A 16,249-nucleotide genomic window follows, 5' to 3' on the forward strand; every position below is an offset into this window, starting at 1 on the left:
CTGCTCCCACGGGGTTTGATGGGGGCTTCCAGGGAGGCAGGGGTGGTCTCCGGGAGGTCAAGCCGAGCTTGCTCTACTTTTCGAGGACCAGGCGTGACTGCAGAAGCTGGAGTCCGGGAGGGCTGATGGGGGATGCATCACTGCCCCCCATCTGTGGTCTCCACGCCAGTCCCGTCCCGTCCATCCTGGTGACTGCAGGGTGCTGCCCCCCACTCCTTCCCTGGGAGTCAGGTCCAGGCCTTCCTTCAAAGTCACTCCTGCTGCTAAAAGAGGGAAAAGATCTCGTCGCCTGTGCAGTCAGCCTGACGGACTCGCGAAGGCCCTCTCTCCTCTCCCCACCTTTCATCTGCCCTGTTCACAGGGTCCAACAGCTTCCAGAGGATGCCCTCAGATGCAGCGGGGGAGGGTCAGCCTGTATGAAATTTAAAAGGGGGGGTTCAGGGTGAGAAAGAAGAAATGCAGACAGCTGGGTGATGGCAGCCAAGAGGGAAATGTGTGCGCTGAGCTTGGGAGAGACAGAGACAGAGACAGACAGAGACAGACAGAGAGACTGAGGGGAGGGGAGGGGGAAAGGGAAGAGCAGGGGAGGGACAGGGCAGGAGGCAGAGGAGGGGTTGTTGAAGGGGGAGGGGAAAGCAGGAGAGAAGATGGGGCAGGAGAGGGGAGGGGGAGGGGAGAAGGGGGAGTGGAAGGAGGGAGGAGGGAACGGGGCAGCGGGAGCACCCACAAGCTCCCCCACCTCTTCCCATCCTTCCGACCCACAAGCTGACCTAGGAAATGTCACGCTGACCACGCATGTCTGTGATTTTCTGGACTTTTCCATGAGTAAGGAGAACGCATCAGCACATCTATCGTGTGAGGCTCAGTTAGACCCTTTGTGTGAATTTCCAGCTGGTGGGAGCCGTGCCACATATTCACAAGCGTGTGTCCGTGTGACGGTGCCTCCTCACACCTGTGTGTCTGTAGGACAGTCCCTCTCGGGTGTCTCGTGGGGAACACATCAGGAAACAACAAAGTCTACAAGGTGAGCTCCGGACGGCTTCCTGCAAGCAATCTGTGGGGGACCCACGCCTGCGGGTGGCAGGGAGACGTGATGGGACAGGAGCCAGGCACGGGGTATGACTCTGAGTGGGCCTGGGGGCCCCAGACTGGGTCCAGCCAGAGGGCGCAGCGTCTCTGGGTGTGAGGGGAGGGACTTGGTAGAATGGTGGGGAAACTCACCCCTACCCTGGGTGTTCTGAGGTGACAGAATTCACGTTCGCTCACCTCATCTCAGCATCAGACAGGGTGGCTGTGGGGAGAGGCCGAAAGAGGCCCTTCCCCCGCATGTCTGCAGAAGCCCCAGTGTGTGGGGGCCCCTTTCACCTCCTCTGGCGGTCCCTTCACCTTGGTCTTGGGAGTGGGGAGCCACTTCCAGATCACCACGAACCTGCAGAGAACTTGGATGCCATCCCTCCATCCTTTCAGAAAAGCTGAACAAACTAAGTCAGTGGCTTTTCACGGACCCATCAGAGGACTGGGGTTGTGGGGAAAACCACCACCCCCAACCCTGGAGAGACAGACAGACTGGGGGCACCCCCAAGTTCAGCTCCCTGGGGGAGGAGTCATGGAACCATGGCCTGGGAAGAAAGTTTTCATGGTAATTTAAACAAACTCTTGTAGGTTGAGTGTGGACAATTGTGAGACCAAGAGACCCCAGGGGCTGTAGTCACAGGGGAACCCCACAATTTCTGAGGCTTTACCCCTGTGCACCCCAGCAGCTTCTCAAGGCAGAGAGTCAAGAAAAAGCCTCATGTCAGGGAAAAGTAAAAATAACCATTTTGAAATACACTGTTATGGGCTAAATTGTGTCCCCCACCCCCAAGACTTATATGTTGGAGTCCTAATCCCCAGGACCTCAGAATGGGTCTGTATTTGAGGATAGGGTCTTTATGGACATGACTAAGGCAAGATGAGGTCATTCGGGTGGGTTCTGATCAAATCTGCTCAGCATCCTTATAAGAGGAACGAGGATAAACACACAGTGCAAAGATCATGCGAGGACACAGAGTGAAGACGTGGTCTACACACCCAGGAGACACCTCCTGCCCACACCTGGGGCTTGGGTTTCCAGCTTCCAGAACTGGGGCAGAATAAACATCTGTGGTCTGAGCCACACAGTCTGTGGTGTTTGTCACGATAGCCCAAGGAAACTAATGCATACATCCAGAGTTTTCTACATAAAAAAAGACAACTCTCAAGGGACAAAGACTTAACAGAGATGTACCCAACTTGGGAGAAGGAAACTACCCAACACCAGTTCCTCTTGTCTACCCATCTCATGAAAGGGGTAGAGAAAAGCTAGAAGACTTGGGAAGGTCACAGCCTGGGGATGCACCCACTAAAGGGAAGAGATAGTGTCATCAGAATATAGATAAGTAAATCACCACCACACCCATGGGTCCAATCGGTGGTAGCAGTTACAGTGCACAGAGTGTGTCTGAGAGTTCTCAGACACTTTGAGACAACAGGGGGTCAGTAACAAGGACCCTGGGGAGACTGGGGCCTCGGGCACCACAGCCACAGCAAGTGCTAAACACAGCCCAGCTCCTCACCGTATTAACATAAAATCACACCGAAGGCCCATTTACTTCAGTTCCCATGACCTAATACATCATGTCCAGCTTTCAGCAGAAAAAAAAAAAAATTAAGATGTGTTAAATGGCAAGAAAACAATGCAGCAGAAGAGACAAAGCCAGCATCAGCACCAGATTTAGCTATGACACAGATTCTGGAACAATCCAACAGTGAATTTTAAATAGTTGTGATTGCCGTGTTACAGGCTTCAATGAAAAACCAGGCATCGTATAGGAACAGATGATGTCAGCAGGGAGATGGAAGCTCTAAGAACGTATTAAAATAAAAGCTCAACATCAAAACATTAATGGAAACAAAGGGTGCCTTTGAAGGGTTCATTAGTAGACAGAGCGTTGCCAGAATTGCTGAGTTTGAAGGTATGTCAGTAGCGCATCCCACCCTGGAAAACGGAGGAAAGAGAGAATGGAGAAGAAGAAGAAGAAAGCAATTATTCAAGTGCTGTAGGATAATTATAAAAGTGTGATGCCCTCCTAATGGGGATAACAGAAGGAGAGAATGTTTGAAGTGATAATAGCTAAGAATTTTCCAAATTTAATGACGGGCACCAAACCACAAATCTGGGAAATTTAGGAAGCACTAAGAAGGATGGATACCAAAAAACCTAGACACTGGCATACCATATTTAATGTGCAGACAAAGATGAATAGAAAATGCTGAAAAAGAAAACCCAACCTTGTGTATGAAGGAGTGGGGATGGACACGAGTCACACTGGACTCCTCACCAGGTCCATGCAAGAGAGTGGAGTGAAATGTGGAAGAAATACTGTCTTGAAAATGTTTAAAGACAAACACCAACCAAGAATTCAATACCCAGTGAATTATTCTTTAAAAATGAAGGAGATATCAGGGCCCCTGGGTGGCTCAGTTGGTTGAGCAGCCAGCTCTTGATTTGGGCTCAGGTTGTGATCTCACAATTCGTGAGTTCAAGCCCTGAGTCAGGCTGTGTGCTGACAGCTCGGAACCTGGAGCCTGCTTCAGATTCTGTGTCTCCCCCTCTCTCTGTCAAAAACAAATAAACATTAAAAAAAATAAAAAATAAAAAAAGGAGTAAGTGAAGGTATTTTATTTTCTTTATCGAATGTATAACCGTTTGTTCACTGTAATACTGTAACACTTCTGGCATATCGGTGAGCCGAGTGAATGATAGCAATGCCACTGGGGCAGGAGGAAGGCATGGGGACTTCTGAGTTAACAGCCATGGCACAGTGCAGGATGTTGAAAGTGGACTCAGATCAGCTGCATATGAACATTGCGTGCTTTAGGACGAGCACAAAGAATTTTGTGAAGACAAGTATAATTGATAGGCTAAGATAGGAGAGAAAATGAAATCATATGAATTGTTTGGTCAAAACCAGAGAAGGCAGAAAAAGGTAAGAAAAAAAGCAGTATAATGAATAGAAACCAGTTATCAATATGGTAGATATTAATCCAACTCTATTAATAATCATTTTAGGAACACCTGGGTGGCTCAGTCAGTTAAGCAACCAGCTCTTGATTTCAGTTCATGTCATGTTTGCAGGGTTTGTGAGATTGAATCCCTCGTAGGGATTCTCTCTCTCTCTCTCTCTCTCTCTCTCTCAAAATAAATAAACATTAAGAAAATAATAATTTTAAACATCAATTGTCTAAAGACACCAATGAAAGACAAGATGTCAGAATGAATAATATTAGTAACAGTAACAGTAATAAGCCCAACTTCATGTTGCCTACAGGAAACCATTTATATATGAAGACACAGATAAACCTCAGTAAGAGGTGGGCAGGCAGATACCGCACCAAGACTGGCTGAAAGGGAGAGGTGTGGCAAACTGACTGACATCAGGACAAGTGGGCAGAGATAAAGAGCATCACAGCCCGATACAGTAAGGGGAGGGAGTGCGTCATTTTGCTCAGCGGCTCTGCTGAATTCTACAGTTGTCAATTGCCATAGACTCTGGGTCTGGAGTTCTCTCTTGTCCAGCAAGAGAGCGGGACACAGGATTGAAAATGCAAGAGAGGCTAATGTCTAGGAGGAGACAAGAGCCCTGAGTAAGGGTCCTTGCTCCGTTTTCGTTAGGATCAGAAGGCTTACAAGTATGATGAGCATGCACAGGGAGACAATGAAACCGTGAACATTAACTCATGGGTGTGAGGGGTGAGGTTTTGGAGATGTGTGGTGTTAGGGGTTTGGGTCAATACAAAAGATTCTGGTGCTGGGTGGAGGGTTGTTTACAGCAGACATGAGGCACCACGTCTGTTTACTTAAACTGGCCTAGGGGACAAGAAATACAGAGCACGCTACCTCAGGGTCAAGAAGGCACCTTTTTTTTGCTAATGAGCTCCACTCTGGGCAACTTCACCCCATAGCCGTCTATAGCCCTATTTACCTGTTTACCTAATTTGGTCCTTCTTTCCTGTGAAAGCAACATTCTGCTGTTGTCCTATACCTTTGTCCTATACTGGGGGCCTTTGCCCCATTTACTTAATCTTATTTACCTAATTTACCTTATTTACCCAGACTTGGGTGTGTTCATCCTATGGCTTTCTAATTCTTTATGGCTTGTTAGCTCATCGGTGCAGGCTCGGGAATTCCTAAGCTTATTCCCCACAGTCAATATCCAATCAAGAAAGTTGCAAAATGGACAATAGAAGGAAGTATGTTTTTGTAAGAAACCCAAAGGGAAATGCTGAACAGAAGCCGTAACTCCAATCTCTTTGGTAGAACCGTCTGAAACACAACATCCTGCTGCCTTTCAGTCTACTCACCAACAGATGGAGAGAAAGGAATCTCTCCTCCTCCACAGGCTGACCAGCCTTCCCGGGACTGCCCTGCTATTGACACTGAGAATCCCACGTCTGGGACCCCTCAGTGTCAAGCACACCAGACAGAAGGTCGACCCAAGCAGGGCTCTCCGTGCAGGTGAGGTGCAGGTAATGGTGATCTGAGAAGTAGAATGTCAATGTTTCCCTTAGTCTCACTAAGGGCTCCTCATTCGCCATGTATCTACCCCATCATCCCTTCCACAAACTCTGTCAGCCCTGCTGCCTTAAATAAGGGTTAATCTTCTCTCTTTGAGAAAGTGTACCCAGCTTCAAAACTCTTGAAGATTATGCCTCATCCTGAATTTTCCGGATAGACCCAAATGCCTGTTTTAGAGAGCTTAGCAGGAAAATCACTTCCACGGTGACGTAAATAGAAGTGGCCCATTTTTAAGTCATTGTGCTTTGATCTCTAAAGCTCCCCATGTGCTCAGCTTTGCTCAGCCCTTTGTTGAGTGTGGAAGGCTCTGGTATCACTTTGCGTCTTCCCTGGGAAATCACTGCCAGACCGTGTTCAGCAGTACAGACTCACAGAATCAACTGAATCAGTGAAGTCCTAAGAGGCTGACCGCTCCAGGTGTGCACCATCTGAAAGAGAACTTTTCAAAGGCAGGTGGTGGGTTGAGTCACCGGTAGTTGGCCAAGGAGGATGTGTCCCCATAGCTATGGCATGGCCTCGCTCTGGACTCACTTTCTTATATACGAGACTAGCTGTGTTCTGTGAAATATGTCGATCCCATGAAGTATAATTGGCAAAGGCTCTGCCATGGGTCAAAATAAAGCATGAGCTGGGGCGTTCAGTCCAGGAACCATCAGAGGGTGAAGAGCAGAGAGCCACGTTTGCCCCACAGTGAGCGGCGTGCCTCTTGGCAGAAAGCAAGTGGCCATGAGCCAAAAACCACTGTAGATTAAAAGCGCAGTCGGCATGTACAATTTGGGGTGGAGACACTAACCTCTACACTGTGCTGCAAACATGTTGCGTGACAAATACAACGAATACAACACAGACCATACTTCTCTTTCAAAAAGGGTTTTATTTCCAGGGCGCTGTGAAAAGGAATGTTGTCTCCTCAAGTAATGTTTTATTGTGGTTCTGTGGACAACCCTACAGTCTACTGAAGGGGAAGTAAAGAACAACGAAAGCTATTCTCTACTTCTAATAACAGTTGGGACTTTCCAGGTGGTGGCTCGACTTTTCTTTCTCTGACAAAAAATATAGCTTTATATACTGACTAGGGTAAAAACGACTCCATATTTGCCTCCCGAACATGGAATAACCACTTGGGGATCAATATCTGATTTTTGTTTTAATATTGAGAAGACTTGATAGAAAAAGAGGAATATGGGGGGAGAGAGAGAGAGAGAGAGAGAGAGCGATGGGGAAGAGGGAGAATGGACCAGCCTCAGGCTCCCTTCCGTGGCTCCCAGTTGGGACTCCACCGGCTCACCTCACACTGCTGACCCATGGGGAAAGTGCTCCGCTGTGTAGAGTGACTCTTGGTGTCTTTCACAGCATTAACACATTACTAATCAATCACTCAGTGACAATTTAGCCAGGACGACTTGCCTATGTACAACGTTGGAGTTAGGGGCACCAACCTGGCACACAGTCCAGTCCAAGGTACACATGCAACTCTTGACTCCCCCCAGATTTGACGCTGATAGCTTACTGTTGACCAGAAGACTTGCTGATCACATGGACAGGAGATTAACACGTATTTTGTGTGTTATATGTATTATATCCTGTATTTCTATAATAAAGTAAGCTACAAAGAAGAAAACTGTTATTAAAAAACTCATAAGGGGGGCGCCTGGGTGGCGCAGTTGGTTAAGCGTCCGACTTCAGCCAGGTCACGGTCTCGCGGTCCGTGAGTTCGAGCCCCGCATCGGGCTCTGGGCTGATGGCTCAGAGCCTGGAGCCTGTTTCCGATTCTGTGTCTCCCTCTCTCTCTGCCCCTCCCCTGTTCATGCTCTGTCTCTCTCTGTCCCCAAAATAAATAAACGTTGAAAAAATAAATAAATAAAAATAAAAACTCATAAGGAAGAGAAAATGCATTTATAGGACTGCGCCGTATTTATCGAAAACAGTGTGCAAATGGACCCATGCATTTCGCACGGAGTTGTTCAAGGGGAAGTTATACTATTTTCACAAATACATCACTAAAAATGTTTCAAAAAGATAAAAATACAAAAAGGCACTTCTTCCTTAAAACATATACTTTAATTCATTCTAATAAAGCAACACACATGCGTCAGAGATGGTTTAAGATGGTGAATGTGGGCAACCCTAAGACGACAGAAATGGGAGAAACCACTCAGTTGATACGAGCGGTTTCTGAAAGAACCGTTCAGACTGTCTCCAAACACAGTAAATTTTACTGTGATCGTTTACAAATGCCACTTTCAACACTCAGTATGTACAAAGTTCAATTTATAATAAATGGAAATTTTAAGAAACATTCCGAGTGGCTGCCTCGTGCTGGCATCTGTCAGTAGGTGATGGTTCAGGGCAAGCAATGGCATTGAAGCGCATATTTTTGGTGGCCTACGCATCCAGAAGCTAGATATATTTAGATGTGATATAAACTTCTGGAGTGCTAGCAGAAGAAAGCCATACCAAACCCAATACTGAAATTACATTTAACCGAACGCTCTACCCCAGCCTCTGTTTCCTATCCAGTTCTGCAAATCAGACTAGGTCCTAAAACCCTAAGAATGAGCCAGACCCTTTGACTCATCGTTTACTGGACGGTGTCCCATAAATCTCCTCGAGTGGCCGCGTGAGCTTGCCTGCTGGGCAGACTTCTCCGCGGGTGTCTGCTCCAGTTTGCAGCAGGGGCCCCCGGGGTCAGCCGTCTGTGTCTGCTCAGTGATGGCAGGACTGTCCCCAGTCTGCCCCACCCTCCCAGGAGGGGGAAATCATCTCAACTTTGTTGAAATCGCCGTTCCTGGTTTTGTGGCAGCTCCCTGGGGCCCACTCCCTGCTAGGGCCTCTGGCTTCTGCCTGTGCCAGCCGAGTGACAGGGGCACAGTGATGAAGGTGATTAATCATTCTGTGCCTCGGTTTCCCTTTCTGGAATGTAACCTGCGTCACAGATTGGCTGCTTTGGTGATGGCTAGATGTAAACACAGAATGCGTAGGACGACGTCCAGCATCCAAACGGCTGGCTATTGTCAAAATTATTATTCCCTGTTGTTACGGAAAAGAAGCGGGGGTGGTGAGCCCAGGGGAGTGAAGCCGGCGGAGAGGCGCCTCCTGGGACCTCACCTCTGGCCTCTGGAGTTCCTATAAATTGCACTGTTCTCTCCCCACAGGCCCCCCTGCGCTCAGAACTAGGCCGCCTGGACTCTGTGATGGGCCGTCCTGTTGTTTGCTGGGCTCACTTCTCTCCACATGGGCTCACGTGAGCTTGCTTCCCACGTGGGCAGGAAGACCAGAGCTGCAGCAGGCACACCGACGGCCACGGCCAAGGGCATCCCGCGAGGGCCGGACCAGGGCAGCTCACAGACCCGCCCAACAGGGACACGGCCGAATCCCACAGCTACTAGGGGTTCCGGCCCCGTGTGTGGGACCGACCTGGGGACAGACACTCTGGGTTCCGGCCCCGTGTGTGGGACTCCGGGCCGTGACTTCAGGGTCCTCCAGACTGTTACAGGTGAACCATCCTAACTTGTCTGCGAATGGGCCTGCCGGTCACCGATCCTCACCCATTACCTGCTCGTGGGTGTCTCCCCTAATCACTGACGGTTCCTTTATTGCTGTCCTGCCCTGAGCGAGGCACTGTGCTCAGAATCAGGGTGAGCGAGGCCGGCCTGAAGACGGGCATCCCCTGTGACATATGGTTACAGTAAGACTACCTTATAGGAGGAAATACACACAAATGACCTTGAGACCGGAGAAGCCAGGAAGTCAACAGGAGTGCCGGGGGCTCCTTAAGCGAATATGACGAAGGTCTCGCCTGGCGGGGAGTGTGCTCTGAGCGGCCACGGTCCTCTAGGACTGAACCCAGCACCGCCAGCAGGGGAGCACCCGCTGCAGAGCTGACACGGGCTTCTGGGGACCCCCAAGCCCAGGCGGGGTCCCCCTCCGTTCTCCAGGGAAAGGGAGCCAGAGAAGACGGCACAGACAGGGGAGATGGGGACCAATTCGCGTGTCCACGGAGAAGGCCCCGGGGACAAGGCGGAGCCTGGCCCGGGTTGTGCAGGGACCCGAGCCTGGCGTGTTGGGCCCGCAGCTCTCAGGGGGTCTGTGTGAGTCTGACTCCGAGGGCCAGGTGTCAGAGACCCGTGAGCAGTGCAAGCCACCAGTCTGCACACCAGCCGCGGGTCCCGACAGCAGCCAGTAACGAAGAGGAGCATCCCTTCTGGGCCCCTGGTGCGTGTCCCAGGCAGGGTGGTGGCCCAAAGCACAGAAAGTTACTTCACACGGGAAGAGTAGACAAATTACAGAAAATGGGGCTGACAGGAGTCTGTAATTACAATATACTGGGGGGGGAGGGTTGTAAAGAGTTCTAGAAGAATAAAACCAGGTATCCGATAAGAAATGTATTATTCCATGGGGAGCAACCAAAAATTTCAGCTTTAATTGTAAAAAATATAAACCATGCTGTAACAATAACATACTTCATGGAAACTTGCAAGAGAAAACCTTTCTTGGAGAAGGAATTTTATATAGAAAGGCAGGAAAACGCCTAGGAGCCATTGAATGGGAATAGATATTTCCGTCACGCTCTCAGAGAAATTCATTGTTTTCCAAAACATGCATCGTAAACTTTACAAACCCTGCGTTTTGACTTCAGCGGAGAAGGGGTGAGGTGGCAGGTTCCTCACAGGAGCCCGAATTCCTCCTCGTTCCGCCCCACGCCTGCTCTTCTCGCTGGACCAGCTCAACGGTCAGGACAGCCCTGACGACCGTGAACTGTGCCCCAGGAGTAACGTGGACCAGCGGCTGCCCGCCTACTGGGTGACTCAGCACGGCCAGCAGGGTGCTGGGCTGGTGCCATTCCCGCCCCGGCCCCTCCCTGAATACTTGACTTTGGGGGAGACCATGTCAGACGTCTGTCACTTACACGGGAAGGGGTACTCTCTCCACCAGGTCCGACAGGCGAGCAAGCGGCCACAGGCCCCCTCACGTTTCACGGCTTTGCACCACTGCCTGACCCTAAAACCTGACTTTAAGCTTTGGGGAGCACATGAACTTCATCAAATACATGCCTGGTGACTTCCAACACGTTTCCGGTTAAGTTTCCAGTAAAGAAAATGTCTTTCACGTGAGGGGTAAGAGCCAGCCGACGGGCGCCCTGTCACTGCCCGGCTCGGAGGTCGCCGGCCCGTTGGCTCATTCGGAAGTGGGCGCTCAGGCGGACCTGTGCGCCTCGGTCCCCCCACAGCTGAAACGACATCACCTCACGGCCCCGTGCCATCCCGTCCTCAGTCACCTGAGACACGTTCAGACACGGGTCTCGGCGACTGACGTCTCAGCCGCCCCTCCTGCCACCGCCGCCAGGGTCCCCGCTGTGGGTGCGTCCGTCGGCCAAGCGTGTTTGCGGCATCTGCAGAGGGAGCTACCTCAGGGCGAGGCCTCTCTGCCCTCGCTCATGTCGCCTCTGCCGTCTGTCCCCTCGTGTCTGCGCTGTGTTCAGTTGGGGCGTGGTAGGGTGCTGCCAGGGCTCGCTGTTGCTTCTGTGGACACTTTGGGAACTGCCCGTCTCCCCAGCCTGGCAACAGCTTCCAGAATATTCATTCACCCACGCATTGTCCTCCCCCTGGCCTGTGACCCAAAGCGGAGGGCAGGGGCCCGTCCCAACGTGGAAGGGTCCTCTGGGCCTGGGGCTGCTGAGGTGGGCAACGGAGGGGGGGCCAGGTTCGAGGGAGTAGCCCGAAGCCGTTCTGCGGGAAAGGCTTGACATTTTCACGCCCATGAGTTACTAGCAGGTTTCGCCCAGGCCTGGTCAAAGCAGAGCCCTGTTGAGTCCAGAATACTCTGTTAAATGCAGTAATAAACACACAACATACACATAGATAAAATATATGTGTGCTTAGAGTAGTCATGCAAGACAGAATCCATCAGAAGCCCAGTGTCAGCCGGGCACACATCTGGGACGGTGTTACAGAAAGCGTTTCTTTTTTCTTTTCGAAAATTTTTTAGTGTTTTTATTTATTTTTGAGAGACAGAGAGAGAGAAAGAGAAACAGAGTGTGAGCTGGGGAGGGGCAGGCAGAGAGGGAAACACAGAATCCGAAGCAGGCTCCGGGCTCTCAGCCGTCAGCACGGAGCCCAATGCAGGGCTCGAACTCGTGAACCACAAGATCATGACCTGAGCCCAAGTAAGACACTTAACTGACTGAGCCCCCCAGGCGTCCCACAAAGTGAGTGTCTCTTACATGAAGTCACAAGTTTCATGGCCAGCAATTAATAACAATAAAAATAGATTTCACGCACGTATGGCAATTGAGTTTCCTTTCTGTTCTGTTTATAGGAAACATTAACTTAGAAATAGTCATTGGCACATGGAAAGATGGCAAAACAGTATGGCAGAAAATTGGGAGAAATTTGGTGTATATTAGGTCGCTACTCGATACGCAATACAAATGTTGTATTATGCTTGTATGGATTTTATTATGTATGGAGTATTTGTCAGGTTTTGTAAATGCATAATTTGTTGAGGTTTCTCTTCACATTATGAGTAAATGTTTACTTTTCTGACAAACTTTCTGTTTGTGCTTTGGTGGTACTTTTGTTCGAGGGCTCCCTGAATCATCTGTGTCAAAACCTGGATCCACCCGAACGCGTCCCTGAGCCTGAAAGCGTGTCCGCGGTCCAACGGACGCTGAGGTGGCGTTGAAGGGGTTTATGGGCCGGGAGTCCGTTCTGTGTTAGAACCGTGTGGCTCCTTCGTGGTCCCCAGGACTGTGGTCAGCGTCCTCACTGAAGGAATCCCCCCAAAAAGACCCATGGGAATCGCCCCCATTTCCTCCTCTCTTTCAGAAGGAGGCGGATGGTGTCCTGGCACGGCAGCCCCGTCCCTCCCCCCACCCCCAGCCCCCATCCACGCCACCACCCACGCCACCGCAGGCTCCCGCAGAGGAGGCAGCAAAACTCACTTAAAGCGATGGCTTCGTCCTGCGCAGCCACTCGGAAATCATTTTGAAGGGACAAGTGAAATACTGTCTTGTTTGCTCTGGTTCGTTGTCCTCTGTGTCCCCATCCAGAGCCCCCTCCTCCCTGCCCTGTGGCCGAGCTCCCCCATGTGAGCCCCGGGGACCCCCCGAGGGAGGACACAGCCGGCTGGGGTGGTGTTGGGGCGGCTGCAGGGCTGGGGCTGGCCTCCCTCTGCTCTGGAGGCCAAGGTCAGCCGCACGGGGACCCCGAGTCCTGCAGCCCTCCCCACGCACCACCGAGAGCACAGGCGTCCGAGCTCAGGCTCGAACTTGGAAGACCTGGGCTTGCTCGTGTTTCCTCCGCTTGCAGGGATGGGGGGGGAGGGTAAGGGACCCTTTCTGGATTCTTTGTTAAACTTCGGGTAAGTGTGAGAGTTCCATCTTTCTCTGTGATCACGCAAGTCAGGAGAGGGAACCGGGTCCCAGCTGCCCGGTGCCCCTCCCCCCAGGACAGCAGGCCTTCAGAGGGAGCGAAGGGGCCCCCACATAGCAGGCGACCACGCACAGGAGCCGGAGTGCAGGGAGCCTGGCGGCCGCCACGCAGGTGGCCAGGTGGCCAGTGTGAGCTGGCGCCTCCAGGCCGGATATTCTCTCCAGCGGCCCTGCTGTTACCAAGCCCGGCCCGCGTGCGTTACTTCTGGAGCCAGGGCTCCAGGGTTGGGTTCATGAGTCATTAGCGGTGAGGGCCAGGGACCCACGTCTCTGTCTTCAGGTGACAGCAGGGGCCCCCGCCCGCCCCAGCCGGTAACAAAGAGCCCACTGATCCCCGCCGCGCGGAGAGCTCTCGGCTGGCGGCCCTGCCCTTTATTTTATGAAACAGAGATTCATGATGCTGTATTTACGGCATGTCTGCAGGCCGTGTGACACGCGGCATTTATTCATTCCTGACCGTAATATGCTGGGAACAACGCGGCCGTTGATCGGCACGGCTAGATTTATCACTCGGGGAGGTGTGGAGGAGAGGGCTGGCTGTAAACAGAAAAATGCACTTCTGGAAACTATTATTTATGGGCTGCTCAGGAGCTGACCCCGAGACGCGGCGACCGAGTGGGGCCTCCCCAGGTGGTGGCCACCGGGGGGCTGCGGTCGGGAGGGTGGCCCCGGTGCGGCGGCCAGCACTTCCGTCCCGCCTGCGCCGACGAGATTGACGCCCCGGTGCCCGCAGCGCCCGCGAGGCGGGCGCTGCCCTCTCATTAGCCCAACCACACGGCCCGGCCGAGGATTCCTGAGTAACCTCCAGACTCTATTAGTAAGAGCTGTTTTTGTTTTTCTGTATCTAATGAAAGGTTATCTTAGGCAGCCGGTCCCCAGAAAACCGTGGAAGCAGGTTGTCACAGAAGGGACGCCCCGTCAGCCCGGCCCGCGTCGTGGGAGACAAAGAGCTGAGGGGTCCTGCCAACTCTGTGGTCCACTTCTCTCCGCTCTCCGTTTCTCCCTCCCTTTCTTTTTCCATTTCCAAAAGGAAACTTAAAATGTGTGACGCACTGGTGGTTGTTTATAAGAAAATAAAATTTCAAGAAGGACTAAAAATAAGGCTGAGATGTTCCTTCTGCGTTCCTATAAGCGATCTCTCCCTTTAACGAAGGGCAGGGAGCCTCTTTATTGGCACATTGGCTGGTTTGCCTGTACCGAAAAGTAGACGGATTTAGTGGTGGAAAGGTTTGCAGAGTTAGTTAATATTTAAAAGGTGATTCATGTCCAAATTCAACTTCTACATCATCACATGAGGTCAGTACCTGTCGGTAAGAGTAATCGCAGGAAAGGCCGGCCCCGAGGCGAGCCGGCCCCGGGAGGGCGCAGATAACAATTTGGGGCTCTGCTCGCAAGTCTGACGCAAAACGCTTCAAACTCAAGTGTGGAAACCTAAGCGTTTGTCAGGTTTTGTCTGGTCACACGTCTGCGGATCTTGTTCCGTTTCTTCTGGAAGAAAATACCCAGGCTTTTGTTCATGCCTTGCTTCCCGCGTCTTTTCTTGTCCCTCACATGGGGCCCAGACACGTGACATCAACCAGACTGGGGTCCCCAACGTGGAGAGCAGCACGCCCTTCGGGGCGCTCTGCAGGGGGATCTGGATTGAGGCTCTGAGCTGAGAGCCTCCCCACGAGACGGGAGGTGGTCCCGGGTTATCCAGGCGGGCCCAGTGTAGCCACAGGGGCTCGTAGGGGAGATGGAAGAGGGTCGAGGCTAGAAGAGAGCAGGGGGTTGGACAGGCCCGTGAAGCCGGAGGAAGGCTGTGACCGCGGAACACAGGCGCATCTAGGGGCTGGGAAGGGGGAAACACGTCCCCAGGAGGCTCCGGAAGGATTGCGACTTTGCCGACACCTTAATTTCAGATCTCCTGACCTCCAGAATCCAGAGAGTAAGTCTGTGTTGTTTTAACCCACTAGTTTGCAGTGACCTGTGATAGCAGCATTAGGAAATTAACGCCCGTCAGGGGACGCCCCACCGGCCATCTGCTCGTGCACCTCACCCCCCTCTGGCCACCGCGACCGTCTGAGGGGTCGTTACCCTGGACCAGGGGCTCCCTCCGCACCCACCTCTCTTGCCTCGTCTCCCCAGAGAAGGTGGGAAAACGTAGGTGTCTGCCCCTGGGAGGACAGGGAAGAGACCCATGGACAGGGGCGCTCGGGGACAAAGGGTGGGAGACTCGGGCCGGTGGGGGACCCCTGCTGGGCAGGCAGGTGCAGAGTGAGTGCTCTCTGGGCGCGCGATGCGTCCAGGATCGAGGATTCAAAGGTACATAACATCAGGAAACCGTGAATGCGCTGTTAGGCTACAGGATTTTCTTTTAAGAGACAAGGTAAAGCCTGTGTGTGTTTTGGGAAATTAATACTGATTACGGCTGACCGTTAGACTAGCCTGAGCACACAAGACGTTTTCATTTTTAAATATTTTGTTCCAAGTTGTATTTGACAACAAACCTAAAGTCTATACACACATATTCTCTGTTTATACTTAAAAACTAATGGTTTTCTTTTTACACTTCCAGAAAAGGACAAATGGTCCACACAGAATATTTTAAGGGAATTTCTATATTCTGAATATTTTAAAACAATTCTGCGGGCCAAAATCTGTGGCCCAGATTCTATAGACTGGAAAAAAAAAAAAAAAAAGACATCAGCTATTTTGAGAACATCGTGATAAGTGGAATGCGAATTGGACGTTTCACGTGTGAATTTTGAGCCCCGGATGTGGCCGTGGCCGTGGCCTTCCGCATGCCTGGCGGCACACTGGCGTGGCCCTGCCGCAAGCAGCCCGCACGGATTTTCGATCCGCCGATGCCGTTTCCCTCCCTCACCGCCACTGAAACCATCTCAGGGGTGTGGACACGTCCCGTGACGCACTGTTTTGCGAGTGTTTAATTAGCGTTGCCCCCCTGCTTACGTCGCACAGTTGTGCCAGAGCGGCGAAGTCAGCGTGTGGTCCTCGGCGAGCTGCGAGGTGCTTGGGGAAGAGCAACTTTACTCGCGGGACAAGGAAGACGCAGCGCGAGGAAGGGCGCCCCCGGGGGCCCCTGCACTGCCCCTTGCACATGCCCTGCGCGTGCACGGGGGCGCGCGGCCACAGCCTGCTCCATCGCTGGGGAGTCTCGCGGACAGACGGGACGTGGGAGCGTGTGTCTGCGCAGAGAGGAGTGCCCATCCGACAGCGCG

The sequence above is a fragment of the Felis catus genome, chromosome B2 (assembly GCF_018350175.1).
Source record: "Felis catus isolate Fca126 chromosome B2, F.catus_Fca126_mat1.0, whole genome shotgun sequence".
In the NCBI taxonomy this organism is placed as follows: Eukaryota; Metazoa; Chordata; class Mammalia; order Carnivora; family Felidae; genus Felis; species Felis catus.